Consider the following 13,984-nt stretch of genomic DNA (forward strand, 5'->3'; position numbering starts at 1 on the left):
ACAATAGCTCCACTGTCTGCTTATTTGATTATTATTTCATTGTTGGATCTTAGGAACTGCATGGCTTTTCTCTCTGAGGGAGAAAGGTTGTTGTGGTCCTACCTTTTGTTGAGAATTTCGCTGTTGACTTTCCTCTTGAAAGAGTTAATTTAGTATTCCAATGTGTAGTTACATTCAGTGGGAGGTGTGCAGTCTGATGTTTTATTATTGTTTGTTTTCTCATTTTTGGCACGAGGTGGTGTCCTGACTGTGAAAGTATTCTTTCAGGCGAAGTCTGAGAAAGAATTCCTCCAGTTCTCCACATGTTAGCATCTTGTCAGGTTTTTTCCCTGAGCAGAAGTTTAAGCATTTGGAGAGTGCAGCTATTTCAGATTGGGATAGTGCATGTTGCAATGGGTTGATGATGTTCATGTTTTGAGATCTACTGTTTTGATTCCTTCCTGTGCTACTGATGTGCTGCCTGTGAGGTGGCTCTGGCTGTGATAGCTGATTCAATTGTTTCTTCTTATGTTGGATGGCTATCTTCAGGTATTTCTGGTAGTATGTTTGGGTCTGCTACATAGGAGTCAAGTATATCTCCAAGTTAATATCTTTTAGTTTTACTTAGATTGTCAGCTCTGTGGGGCAGGGACCATCTTTCAGGTGTATAATACCTAGTACAATGGGATCTTGGGCCATGAGTAGTGCTTATAGGTGCTGCTGTAGTACTAGCAGTAATAGGAAAAGGAGAAGTGGCAGCAGTAGCAATAATAATAATAGTTATGTTGTCTGATGTATAAATCAAAGTGTTCAAATACACCAAAGAAACTCCTGATCTAGGACTTGTGCAACAGTGGCAGATTCTTCATTTAGCAAGAAAATAAGCAGCGTCCCAAAGTATAAGATCTGCCAATATACAGAAATATTTGTTCACTTTGCCATTCCAGAAGCAGCAGCCCCACTAGAGCTGGTGCAATTATATACGAATGATGATGAAACTGAAAAAAAACATGTCTGAAGAATGGAATCAGATGTTTCCTGACCAGCACTGGCTTCATGTTTTACACCACTGCTTTGCAAATAGAAGTGAGGACCTATTTAGTGAGGCCAGTAGTTTATCTCTCCCTGAAAGACCACCTGTTTTATCATATTGCTTAGAAGCTGGTACATAAGTTATCAGTTAAGCTTTCCATCACCAGGGCTTTCCAGACAGTGCTATTAATCTGAGCTTGTCTGTTTTCTATGCTTTATTCTAAGCATTATTTGCACTGCATCACATGCATTTCCTTAAGGCTTAAATTTAGGATTTTTTTTAATTCTTCAAGTCCTTCCTTCCAATTTCTAGACTAAGCCTAGATAACACAATATTTATTTTTGTTCAGGTTTTAACTGCAGACTCTGATGAGCACTGGACAATTTCAAGCTACTGAGTCCCTAATAGCTAAGTCATATTTTGGGTGGGCTTTTATCTCAATACCAAGTCTTCTATGTTTTCTACAAGCATTGGCTTCCTTTCTAATAATGTAGTCTGGCTCCAGTGTGCATATACTCTAGATTCAGAACTATTTTTATAATGCTTTCTCCTTTCTTCCCTCCATTATTTTAGAAATGAATACAGGCTGTTCTGCAGATATGGCATCCAATCCACTCATCCAGAGGCTCAGCATCTTGTAAAACCTCTATTTTATTATCTCTTTAACTGCAGTTCTTTACACTATAGGCCCACTGATCTTACAATCAGATATCATTTATTACTTCATGGCCATGAATCTGGTGTTTTAGGGTGAAGATTCTCTGGTGGTTAAAAGGAAATGTTCATAGGAATGAGCATTTCTGTGGGGAAAGCATGGGGTTCCTTACTTAAGGATACATGCCCAGGAGATCCCAGGGGTGTGTCTCTGTAAGCAGGAAACAGGCTTTCCCTGCTTAAAGAAATGTATCCCTGGAATCTCCCAGAGGGGTATGTCTCCATAAGAAGGGAACCCTAACTTTCCTTCCTTACTGAGATGCACCCTGAAATTTCCTGAGGTGGGGAAAGTGGGCCACAAAGTCCAGGGGCTTAAAGGGTCTGATCTTGCCCAGGAATCCTTGGGGTGTGCAGAATCGGGCCCCTCCGCACTCTCCCACCACAAGCAATCAAACATCCTCTGCTAAAAAGCACCACAATCTATTACCACCATTGTTGTGGCCACAAATTTGGGGCATTTGTGGCATGACAAGTTATATATGGTCATCTGTTTGCTTGACCTTTATGCTTCCATAAATTTTTTTATGGCAGCAGAAAAGCAAGGAAAGTTGATGTCTGTTTCTACCCTGATTCAGCACATCCCCACAGTGGCTCTTAGTGCTCAAATGTATGTCTATGGATCCTCAGCAGCTGAAAGCCTGAATAAGAGAAGCAGTAGAAAAGCTAACTGCCCTTTACCAAAGTGAAACCTGTGCTCATACAGGGAATTCAAGGCAATACAGTTTGCCTCTTTTTCTCTCTTACTTTGAATCAGAACCTTCAACTCAATATCTCTGAAATCTCCCTGTTCTCTAGCTCCATGTTGCTAATTCCTGCAGCTCTTCTCATTCCAGACCCTGGATATCTTGTGTCTTCAGGAAATACAGGCAGTGGTTCTGCTCAGATGGTGAATAGTGATGTTTCAAGTACTCTTTATTGGTTTTTGCTTATTATATTCTATCCTATTCTTCTATTACCATACTAACACAAGTACCTTCCAATAGAGCACTGAAAAAGTATGACTTATCATATACCATTTTTTCTCACCACCTACCACCTGATGTGGTGGAAGCATGTGTAGTCAATTACCTTGTTTTGGTTGGATTTTTGTAAGCTATCCATGTTGTTGTTACTAATATTAGAGAAGGCAAGATCAAAGAGGTGTACGTAATAGTGAATGTCCGGAGTGCTGTACTGCAATCATGGTCCAAGAACTCAGGTGACAACTGATATAGCTTCATTGAGTGACACTCAGCAAGCAGGAGATGGGCAGCTCAAAGATGATGGAGGTGGCTATACCTTCTTCTGGAAGGGTAAACAGGAAGGCGAACACTGACTTCATGGAGTTGGTTTTATCATTAAGAATGAACTCATAAACCAAGTCAGTGATTTCCCCATTGGAATTAATGAGCACCTCTTGACTCTCCATCTTAAACTGGTGGGGAGCCAATATTCCATTGTCATCAGTGTGTATGCCCTGACTCTTGATGCTGCTAATGAAACCAAGAAGGAATTCTACGCCAACCTTAACCAAGTCCTTTCTGATGTTCCAGAGGAAGACAGGTTTATTCCTCTCAGAGGATTTCAATTGCAGAGTTGGAAGGGATTCTAACTTATGGAACCATTGAAGGAGCAAGAAAGGTCAACTCCAGTGGCATCCTCCTTTTGACCAAATATGCAGAACATGGACTTGCCATCACTAATACCCTTGTCCACCAGAAAAACAGAAGACATCATGGCAACACCAACAATCTAAGCATTGGCACCTAATTGCCTATGTCATCATCCATGCCTGGGATTGCAAAGATGTCAGCATCACCCGAGCTCTACTAAGAGCTGATGATTGCTGGACTGATCTTGACTCCAACGCATCATACTGACTCCCAGGCAATGGATGCAGCAAAAGACAACCTTGAAGGACCCAAGCAAGTGAGACCTCTTCCATCAGTGCCTCAATGAAAACTGACAAGTTCCATCAACAACAATGGGAGAATATCAGTAGCCTGTTCAATGCCCTCAAGGCCACCATCATCAGTGCCTATCTAGAGACATTTGGATTTTCTACCAGGAAGCATCAAGGCTGGTTTGATGAGAAGAACTGGGAGATCCAAGAGTTGATCGATTGCAAGAGCAAGACCTTTTTGCGTTTGGCAAAATGCTTTTGGCTCTGTTCTCATCAGCACACAGGCAGAAAAGGCTCTTGGAGTCATTACTGACTCCAAGATGAACATGTGCCGACAATGTGAGGACGTGGTCAGGAAGGCTAACCACATTTTGTCATGCATCCACAGATGCATCATAAACAGGTCCAAGGAGGTGATCCTCCCCCTCTATGAGACATTGGCCAGGCCGCAGTTGGAGTACTATGTCCAATTCTGAGCACTGCACTTCAGGAGGGATGCGGACAGCATCAACAGGGTCCAGAGGAGGGCCACCCGCATGATCAGGGGGCAGCAAGGCAGGTCCCACGAGGGGTGGCTATGGGACCTGAACCTGTTCAGCCTCCACAAGAGAAGGCTGAGAGGGGATCTGGTGGCCATCTATAAATTTACCAAGGGGGATCAGCAGGCATTGGGAGAGTCCCTGTTCCCTCGAGCACTACCAGGAGTAACAAGGAATAATGGCCATAAGCTGACAGAGAGTATATTCGGACTTGATGACCTGTTCAGGTCCCTTCCAACCCTGCCAACTATGAAACTATGACATCAACTCCAAGCAAAATAAATTGAATCTCTACTAAGCAAAGGCAGAGGTCCAAAAAAGGACATGAACTTCATTGGACTGGCCATGTTATCCAGATGTCCGACTCCAGACTCCCAAAGCAAGTTTTATTCTCACAGCTCTCCCAAGGCATATGCTCAAGTGCAGGGCAGATAAAGTGTCAGAGATGTCTTCAAAACCAACTTTAAAAAAAGCAACATCAATGTCAACTCATGGGAAGCTATCACCTAGGACGGCCTCAAATGAAGGAAGAGTCTGCTGCAGAAATCTCAGTACTTTGAAACCTCATGACAACAACAGGAGGTGGAAAAGTGGGCGCAGCAGAAACAGCATGCTGCGGACCTAATCAAGTATCCAGTGCCACCCATCCCACACAGAAACCCATGCCCAAGTTGCAGTAGAGTCTGTTAATCCCGGATAGGCCTCATCAGCCATCTTCAGACACACAGATAAGACAATCATGGAAGACAATCATCCTCAACTGTGAGGGATTGCTGAAAAAGAAATATTAATTTTTCACAAGCCCCAAAATAAAATTATTCTGCAGTGTCATCTAGTGGTATTAAGAGGCTCTCATTCAAATTGAACTTCCAAAGTTATGAGGGCAATATTACATGAGATTATCACAATCTAGGAGTTAGACTGTAAAGCATATGTAAACCTTGTGACTGCTAAAACAGTGATGAAACTAATGAGAATGAAATGCAATACAAATTAAATTAATCAAATAGAAAAATAATGGAAATACTTCCTTATCTCATGGAATAGAAGCCAATGTGTTTTGAACAAAAGGTCCCGAGTTCTTCATTTATAACCTGAATGTCATAGATTTGTTGTACTTTAATCCAAGAAAACAAGGAACTTGTTTCTAGTAAGGCTGCTATACAGCATCTCAAATCATTTTCATGTTTTCATAGAAAAATCATCATAACTTACTTTACATCATCTGCCATCACTGTATGTTGATACACTAGTATATGGCCCCCAAATACCTAAAGTATTAATATTTTACTGCCATGGGGAGTAGAAGAGAAAAGAGAGAGAGAGTGAGAGAGATAATAGACTGAATTAAATGAAAATCTAAAACAACACTGGAAAGAAATTCAAGATGAAGTCTCAACCTTACTTCTCTCTGTCAGGTAAAGCCAGCACAGATTAGTGATGTGAGGGAGATTATAAAGACCATCCTTGGAGAAAAGTGGTATAGGGACCATTCCAAAGTGTTTAAAGATAGGGTCCATACATTTGGAAAAGATTATATGAATTTTCTGCAGGGACTCCTGAAGCGGTAGAAAAATGTAACCCTTTTAGAAATCTGGAAATAATAAAATGGGGAAACCTGAATCTAACTTGGAAGGAAGGTGGCATGCTAAAAATTTTGTAAGGAGGACTTTGGAACATCACAGTGTCATGGAATGTCTTAGGAACAGTATTCTCCAAGTGGATCAAAATTGTGTTGGACTGCTAAACTGAAAAGCTTTGCTGCTTTTGTAGAGTAAGTTTACCTTATGGATGGTTTACTGGCTTGGACTAGGATTTCCTGTATTTGTACTGAATAGTCTCTGTCAATGGCACTGAACTAGCCAATATCCAGGCTGCCGTGTGCAATGATTTTAGGTCTGGGTAAAGAACACTTGACCTTGGTTCTGTGATTTTTACATCTTGGCAGCCTGGAACTGCTACAGAGGCTGAGCTGACATTTGAAGATGCATTATCCAGAATTGTCTCTACTAATTAGGAACTATCTGAGTCAGTGTAACTGGATCCTGTCTGACTTTCTATATATCCTGCATATTAGAGGGACTGAAGGAAATGCAACATGAAATCTTCTTTCTATGATATAAGAAATCTATCTTGTAAGCATTCTAGGCTCAGGCTTCTTCTGTAGCAAAAAAGATGTGCACTTCATGTTCCCTTTGTTGGTGAATAAATTTATACTGGGATTTTACCATTACTGAAGTATTGATCTAAGGGTGGAGTTCTTCCAAACCCATTTGAACTCAGTGACAAATTGTCTACAAAGAAGATCTAAATCATTTTCCATCCTCAGAGGTGTAGAAGAATTGTAATTATCCCACAAAGCTGATTGCCTCTTAGTGCAGAGAAAATGAAAGGTTATTTCTGTGCTTATTCATAGAATAAGTCAGAAATGCACTGTCTGTGAATGACTGCACAGTGAAATCCTTTGAAGCCAAAGGGAAATGGCTTCCAGGCATTGCTACATGTCTGGAGTCCCAGAATATTTATGTGGATTGTCACCCCCTTCCAATTCAGTAGGCTGCATCCCTGAAGAGGTTTCATGTGACCTCCCACCTGGTTTGTAGTGAGTCTACAATCAGTGTCCTTGAAGGCAACAAGCTGAGGAAGAGCACACACACCTTGACGAACTTCATGAATTTACGCATTGATAAGATGGGATTTTGGAGTACGGTATAAATGATTCTCAGGCTGAAACACTGACCTCAGCAAGGCCTATAAAGGACAAACTAGTGTTGTCACATCAGTGGAAACTGACATGTGGGCTAACCGTCAGAGACAGGCTCTCACTGCGGCTGACAGGTTTATCTTGAGGCTAGAGATGATCACCTGGATAGAGTAAGCAGAGGTGTAGTGAGCTCATTCAGCACCTGGGGAGGGGGGTATATACTAAGCATTGTAGAGTGGGAGCTTGAGGGAAAGGAAGGAAAGTCTCACCTTTTCAACTTCCATCAGCAGAGAGAGTCTGGTACAGCAGCCTAGTTGCATAGGCTCCCTGGGAGCTGAGCCTGGTTCCCTGTTCACTACCCTCCACCCATACATATGCTACTGGGAGCAGAGCTGCCCCTCTGTGAGAAATACTTTGGTTGGCGGAGGAGGTGTGGGGGGGCGGAGGACTGTTTTCCCCCTCTTCTGATCATAGGAGCAGCCCTGCACTGCTGGGTGCAGGACTGCTCCTATGGCCACGCCTGGGCAGCACATGGCTGCCTCTGCCATGGTAAAGACTCTTGGGGTAGTCTGGTGCCCCTCATTGTCAGTGTCCAGGGGCTAATGCCCTACTCACCCTGCCCTAGTTATACTACTCAGACTGAAATCTCTGCTCTGTAAGTTTTGCCTTTAACTAACAAGACTGCCTATGAACTGTTTTGTCTGTAAGGGCTGAGTGATGATTTGTTAGTTTATAAACAGTTTGAAAAGTATAAGGATGAAGTTCAGAACTGAACACTGTCCTGATAGGACTATCTTTAACCAGCTAATTGCCTGGGAATGGATAGGTATGTATGTCACATCTCCCTAAATGTGTGGACTTTTGAGAAGACTCTGACTACTGTGGGGAGATTGAATGACATTACATTAATAATGATTGAGCCTTACTATGAATCACAGATATGATCTCTGAGCCAAATAGATCACAATATGTATGACTGACAGTCACAAATCAACCTCAAGTCTATAAGGAAAGGATAACAGGGGTTATGTTACTGTCTCAAATCTGAGATGGTTTGGTCCTCTCAGTTCAAGGATAAGATGAAGACCCTTTTTTCCTTATGGAAAAAGGAACTATTAGGTATAGAGACCACTTCCCTTCAAGTGCATACAGACATTCTCTATAGCACATATGTGAAACAAAGGGGTAGCTATTTCTTCTTCAAATTAACTTTCATGAAAAGATCCCCAGAAGGAAGATGGCAAAGGGGTTAGGAAAGCATCAGAAACTGGAAATGAGCAGAATAGCCACGGTAGATAACATTTATTATCCATTTGTCAATTATTATTTCAGTCCAAACTTGTAGAAGAGGGAAAGACAGTCTGCAAGACAGGGCTCCTTCATGACTCTAGTCCAGCAGGATCGTGACTCTCAGTATTCATGTCATTATGCTGTCTCAGTGATACCATATGCATGAATCATACAGAGATTGATGACTATAGAAGATGGTGATCTTCTCTGAACCCTGGGCTTTTTCCTCAGAGGACAGTAAATAGACCACTGTAGAGAGCAGATGGGTGCTCTCTATTTGCTGAAATTCATGTGTGAGGAGCTTCTGTCTCAAGGCAAATGTATGTAAACCTAGAAAGCTCAAAGTGGTTCTGAAGTCTTTTAAGTACTGTAAAGCCTCACTTGCTTGATGGCTAAGCTAAACAGACTTGTGCTCAAAAGCTAAGTACAATCAAAAAAGCCCAAGGCTGAATCAATTCACTCTTTGCAGGTTGGTTTAAGCTGCAGAGATCAAACTGAGAAACAGCTGGACAGACATTCACTTTTGATTCAGGAAATGCAGCCACATACCAGTAATGGCTCAGACCAGAAGCTGGGGGGGGCACTAGAGCATAGCTCTCTGGCATGTAGCCAGCATGGGCTGTGTTCACTTCCTCCTCCTGCTGGCTCTGAGGTCTCTGGGATTTGCAGTCCAAAATTACAGTAACAGGACTCTGCAGGGTTGTTCATCACTTCCTCTTCCTGCTTCCAGGTGCCTCTAGGATTTGTAGTCCACACTCACAGCCAGCGGTAAGTTTTTAGAAGGGCAGTGTAGCTCTGTACCCAGGGGAAGGGAGGCTTAACCGCTTTCCCTGGCCCCAGACCCTAGCCAGGGTTTGCTTATGGGGGGGCAGTCCCTGCCCCCCCCCACCTCCAAGCCTTCTCTACTGGAGGAGACAGCACAGGCCAGCCCAGGGCTGCAAAGCATGCTGGGATGCTGGGGGATTGTGAGTTAACTTGAACCAGGAAGGGGTATGGGAAAGAAGTTCCATAAACTGGTCTGACCCAAATCAGTTAAGTCTGATACTACATTCAACCAGGTTTATTTTAAACCAGTTTCAGTCATTTTGAAACTGGTTTATGTGCACTGAACTTCTGTTCTGCTACTGGTTTAAACCAGTTTCTGATGACTTAAACTGGTTTATGTGTAGCTTCTGTCTCTACCCTAAAAGGACAAGTCCTCTACAGTGTTCTTTATCTCTTTCAGGATGCCTGGTGCTTGAAACCACAAAGCTCTTCTTCCAAGAAACTTCCATGGCTATGGACAAAATTGTAGTATCAGAAATGTCCATAGGCAATTACAGATACTTCTCTGCCACTACTTCCCTTCAAAGAATATGGCTTCTAATTCCTCCCACGCTTCTGGATAAAACTTGTGCAGAAAGAGTGGCACTTTGCCCTATGATGACAACTTATGTTTAGCAAGTAGTACATAGTAATTTCCTATCCATTGTTGGACCAAAGCGGGGTAGTATGCTTTTCTTATCATGAAACTAAGGATAAAACTAAGGATTTCGGGTCTTTATCTCTTGGAATTGCTTTTGTTAGACCAGGCAGTAATGCTTTCTTCTAAACAAGAGAAACCACTAGAGATAGTTTCATAGTTGGTAGGGTCGGAAGGAACCTGAGCAGATCATCAACTCTGACCCCCTGCCATGGGCAGGAAAGAATGCTGGGGTCAAACAACCCCAGCAAGGTGATTATCTAGCCTCCTTTTCAAGACCCCCAGGGTAGGAGCAAGCACCACTGCCCTTGTAAGTTGGTTCCAGATCCCAGCCACCCTGACTGTGAAATAGTACTTCATTTTCTGCCTCTGTGCTGATGAGAAGGGAGTTCCCCAGCCTGTAGGTATGCTGCTGGTTCTTCCTCCCCAGATGCAGTACCTTGCACTTGTCAGTATTGAAACCCATCCTATTCTCATCCACCCACCCTTGTTACCTGTCCAGATCTAGTTGTAGCCTGTCCCTCCCTTCTAACGTGCCCACTTCTCCCCACATCTTAGCGTTATCCGCGAACTTGAACAAGGTGCTTTTCTCCCCCTTATCCAAGTCACTGATGAAGATGTTGAACAGTGTAGGCCTGTTGGTCCCTCCCAGATGTGCTCCTGGATAATTTTCTCAAAGAGCTTCCCCAGGACCAAGGTAAGACTAACGGGCCTAAAGTTTCTTGGGTCCTCCTTCCTCCCTTTTTTGAAAATGGGGACCACATTGGCCCTTTTCCAATCCTCCAGCACCTTGCCAGAGCACCATGAGTGTTCGTAGAACTGTGCCAGGTGTCCCACAATGGCCTCTGCCAATTCACTCAGCACCCTTGGGTGGAGATCATCTGGACCTGCTGATTTGAACATGTCCAGTCCCACCAGAAATTCCCTGACTAGTTCCTCTCTGACCCTGGGCTCGACTGTGCCTCTTCTGATCTAGGAACTAACTCTGCCAAATTGTGCAAAGACTCTCCATTGAACTTTATATCCCTCCTTCCACTGACTTTGAAGTTTGAGTAAAGGTAGCAGGAGTCTGAAAGATATTTTGATGGCTCCAAATTGCCAACATTCATAGGTATAATTAAATTGTCCAGAGCAGGGAAAATGAACAATGTCTAATAAATTGGAGGCCTTTTCCTTCATTAATGTGGTCATAATTTCCATTCATTTGGCTAACCATCCCTCCAATTTAAGACAGCAGCTCTTGGAATGACCTCAAATCATCCATGACTGAAATCAGCACTGAAGAATCTGCATCACTGGGAGATGGTGATAGTGGATCCTGGGAAGAAACTGAAAGGTAAAAGTCTACTGGTTCAGAACCTGCCTCTTCTTCATCCCAGCCCTAAAGCAATTCTATGGGGAGAGGGGTCTTGAAACCTTCTGTGTCTTCCTGACACTTAGGAAACAGACCTACTCGTCTGTGGGTTGGAATAACAGTAAACCAGTAGGACCATAGTAGTTGCACTTGTTACTTAACCTGTGTTTCTCACCCCATTGGCATCCATGGGTTGGATAACTTATGCCCTTGAAATGAGTGTCTGGATCTGAAGGCATGGCCAATCTCTGGATCATGGTGAGTGAATGAAGGTTCCTGGCTGGATGGCAGGAATGGCTAGGAGATGAAAAGGAAGAAGAGATCACTTCTAATAGTGGTACTGGGAGCTCAGATAATCAGACCTGGTGCACAATGAAGCACATCAGCACAAAGGGCAATACTGGAGAGGAAAGTACTTTTCATCAACAATAGACTAACTGAGGCCATTAATGCCTCAGCTGTGAAACCCAGCTCACTATGATGTCTTAGTATCAAGAACTCAGCACATGACCTAAGGGCTGGGTTATCTGTGAGGCCTTTGGGTGCCGGGCTGGAGAATGAACCAATATCACTTGTCTCTGCTATCTGAAAGGATGGTGTTCAGTTTCTCCATAGGAGAATGGAAGTAAGTTGCTCTTTTAGCCCTCTTGGTTCCCCATTTTTAGTAGTGAAAGTTTGATGCTGAAAACCATGTTTTGTCCAACTTTTTACTTGTACCAGCACTTGGAGCTGCGTCCCAGTGGAAGTTAAAAGTGGAAGTTAAAAGTGGAAAGTCCCATCTTGGAACTTAACACCATTCTTTTGCATTAAATGTGCTCTCTTTTCGATGGCTTCAGAAGACACTTTTTTACTGGGAGTTTCTAGAGTTTCTCATTCTTAAGAAGCATAATGGGCATATGGAGCAGTGGTCAGCATATGGCTCTTGCTAAGACAAAACAGGCCACAGCTATGACTTTCTGTAAGGGGAATGAATCCATCATAACATGGCAGAGTTTGAAGCAAGAGGGCTTTGAATCTGCCATTTTTAATACCTGCTGTGCAAAATAGTGAGAAAATAAAAAGGGTTTTTCGTTCTGTACAAAAAAAAGGATGAAAAATTAAGGGAAAAAAAGAGCAGGGGAGATTTCTTGGAAGTTAATCCTTGTTAGTTTGGTGAGGATAGGTTTAGAGAATATGCTAAAGAATAGCAGACATGCATAGCCTAGTTCAGTCTTGCTGCCCATGAGGCAAGAAAGAACTGGGGGACATTTGTGGCTGGTTGAGGGAGGGCTCAGGGACCTTTAGAGTTTTCATGGCCCAGTGGATGCTGCTATTCAGAGACTTCACTTGGGGACCAATGGTACCAGGAGTGGGTTCCACATGGGCAAACACCCAAGGAAGGACCACAAATATCAATGTCCTCAAACTGGAGCCTGAGAAAGTCACCTCTGCAAAGCTAACAGTGTCTATTTGAAGAGCAGGAGTTTTAAAGTTATTCACAAGCCCATATTCTTTCTCTATATTGTGGAGTGCAGCACTGACAGCTGAGTCACTGAGCCAATTTTTCTTTTGTTATTGACTGGACTAGCACAGATTGTTTTTTTATCTGGACAAATTGTTGTCGCTGCAAACTAAAAAGATTCAGGTACCTGTGGTAAATGGATCTAAGAGGTGGACATGCCATTCATTTTAACAGAATTATATAAAAGACGGCAAAGACAGGCTGAGTCCTTATGTGTGGGTTGAATGGCATGTAGAATAGAGATGACAAAAGGAAGCAGCATTTTCTTCCAGGTAAGCCTATATTACATTTTCATTAACCATTTAAGCAGAAAAATAGACTGCACAAGTGATCTGGAGCATCAGTGAGCAGCGCATACAAAGCAAAATTTCATTTTTTGTTGGTAACAATCACATTTATTCTGGCAAATACAGATTTGAAAATATATAAAGAGCTATCAAAAGCCAACAGGAGGCAGACTGAGCTGTAAAGATAAGTTCTGAGTAAGGGAAACGGTATAGATACTACAGAAAAAAATAGAAAACTGTTAGAGGCAAGGATTTTTGTGGGTGATATATTTTATAGGACCAACTGTATGGTTGGGAAGGATTTTTAACTCAAAAGGTAGTGTTGACTAGAGAAATTTACACCAGTGCAGATACAACAACACAGTTACACCAGTGCAAATCTGTAATGAGGACACACTGCTCTCCTGCAAAATGCAGCATTCTGCAAAATTGCTATGGTAATTTTAGATAAGCTGTCATAGTACTAGCCAGTTTGATATCAGAACAGTAAATCTATAGTAAGAGTTTGCATGGGAGCAACAGCCTGTTTATAAAATAGCGATAATAGTACAGACAGACCCTTGGGTTGTCACAGTACCCTACCTGCTCCTGTGTCTTCTTGAAATGGGCAGACTGAAATTTAGGTCATGTCTGTATGTGAAACTTGCCGATTGTGCCAGTATAATTATATAGGTATAATTATTCTAAGTTCTCAGTATACTAGTATCAGTATAAAATTGCACTTTAATTTACATTGAGAAAACTTTCTATATAAATAAGGTCTTACACAAGCCCTTGAAAGGACAGAGTCCTCTCCCTTGCCTATGTCAACTGACTGGTATAGGCAGAGCTCAAACTCCACCTGTTCCCTGAACCTCTCCATCATTTCACACTTGCTCTGCTTGAGGTCTCTACCTGAGTATTATCCACACTGTCTTCTACCTCCTACTCCATATCCAAGCCATAATGAAGAGATTCCTAATGCAGCCTCACCATTGGGGAGCAGATCTTAAGGCAAATTTCAATCTGGCACTTTGTACAAAAGCAAACTAAATACTTTAGAGCCCCAGGCCCCTGAATCAAGTAAAGTTTCCTTGAAAAGTTTCAAAATGCCACAGGAAGTATTTGCAATTACTCAGACAAGAAAAGCACCACATAATAATAGCAATCCATACATGCAATTCTGGAACTCTCCAACACCTGCTTCAAAACTTGGTGATCTTATACCATATGTTTTTAGTCATAAGGCTCTAAAATTAT

General features: G+C 42.5%; 1 long non-coding RNA gene across 5 annotated transcripts in view; it reads left to right on the top strand.

Moving 5' to 3' along the window:
- The window catches only part of LOC109284038 (uncharacterized), a 56,103-nt gene that overhangs the window by 33,091 nt on the left and 9,028 nt on the right, over window positions 1-13,984 (top strand). The window contains exons 3-4 of one of the 5 annotated variants that reach the window (XR_009460885.1): window positions 10,162-10,939; window positions 12,633-12,730. This is a non-coding gene — a long non-coding RNA (uncharacterized LOC109284038). The remainder of the gene's footprint in view (window positions 1-10,161; window positions 10,940-12,632; window positions 12,731-13,984) is intronic. The other 4 variants (XR_009460886.1, XR_009460884.1, XR_009460882.1 and 1 more) reach the window with 4 other exon arrangements.

Source organism: Alligator mississippiensis, chromosome 3 (genome assembly GCF_030867095.1).
Source record: "Alligator mississippiensis isolate rAllMis1 chromosome 3, rAllMis1, whole genome shotgun sequence".
Classification (NCBI taxonomy): domain Eukaryota; kingdom Metazoa; phylum Chordata; order Crocodylia; family Alligatoridae; genus Alligator; species Alligator mississippiensis.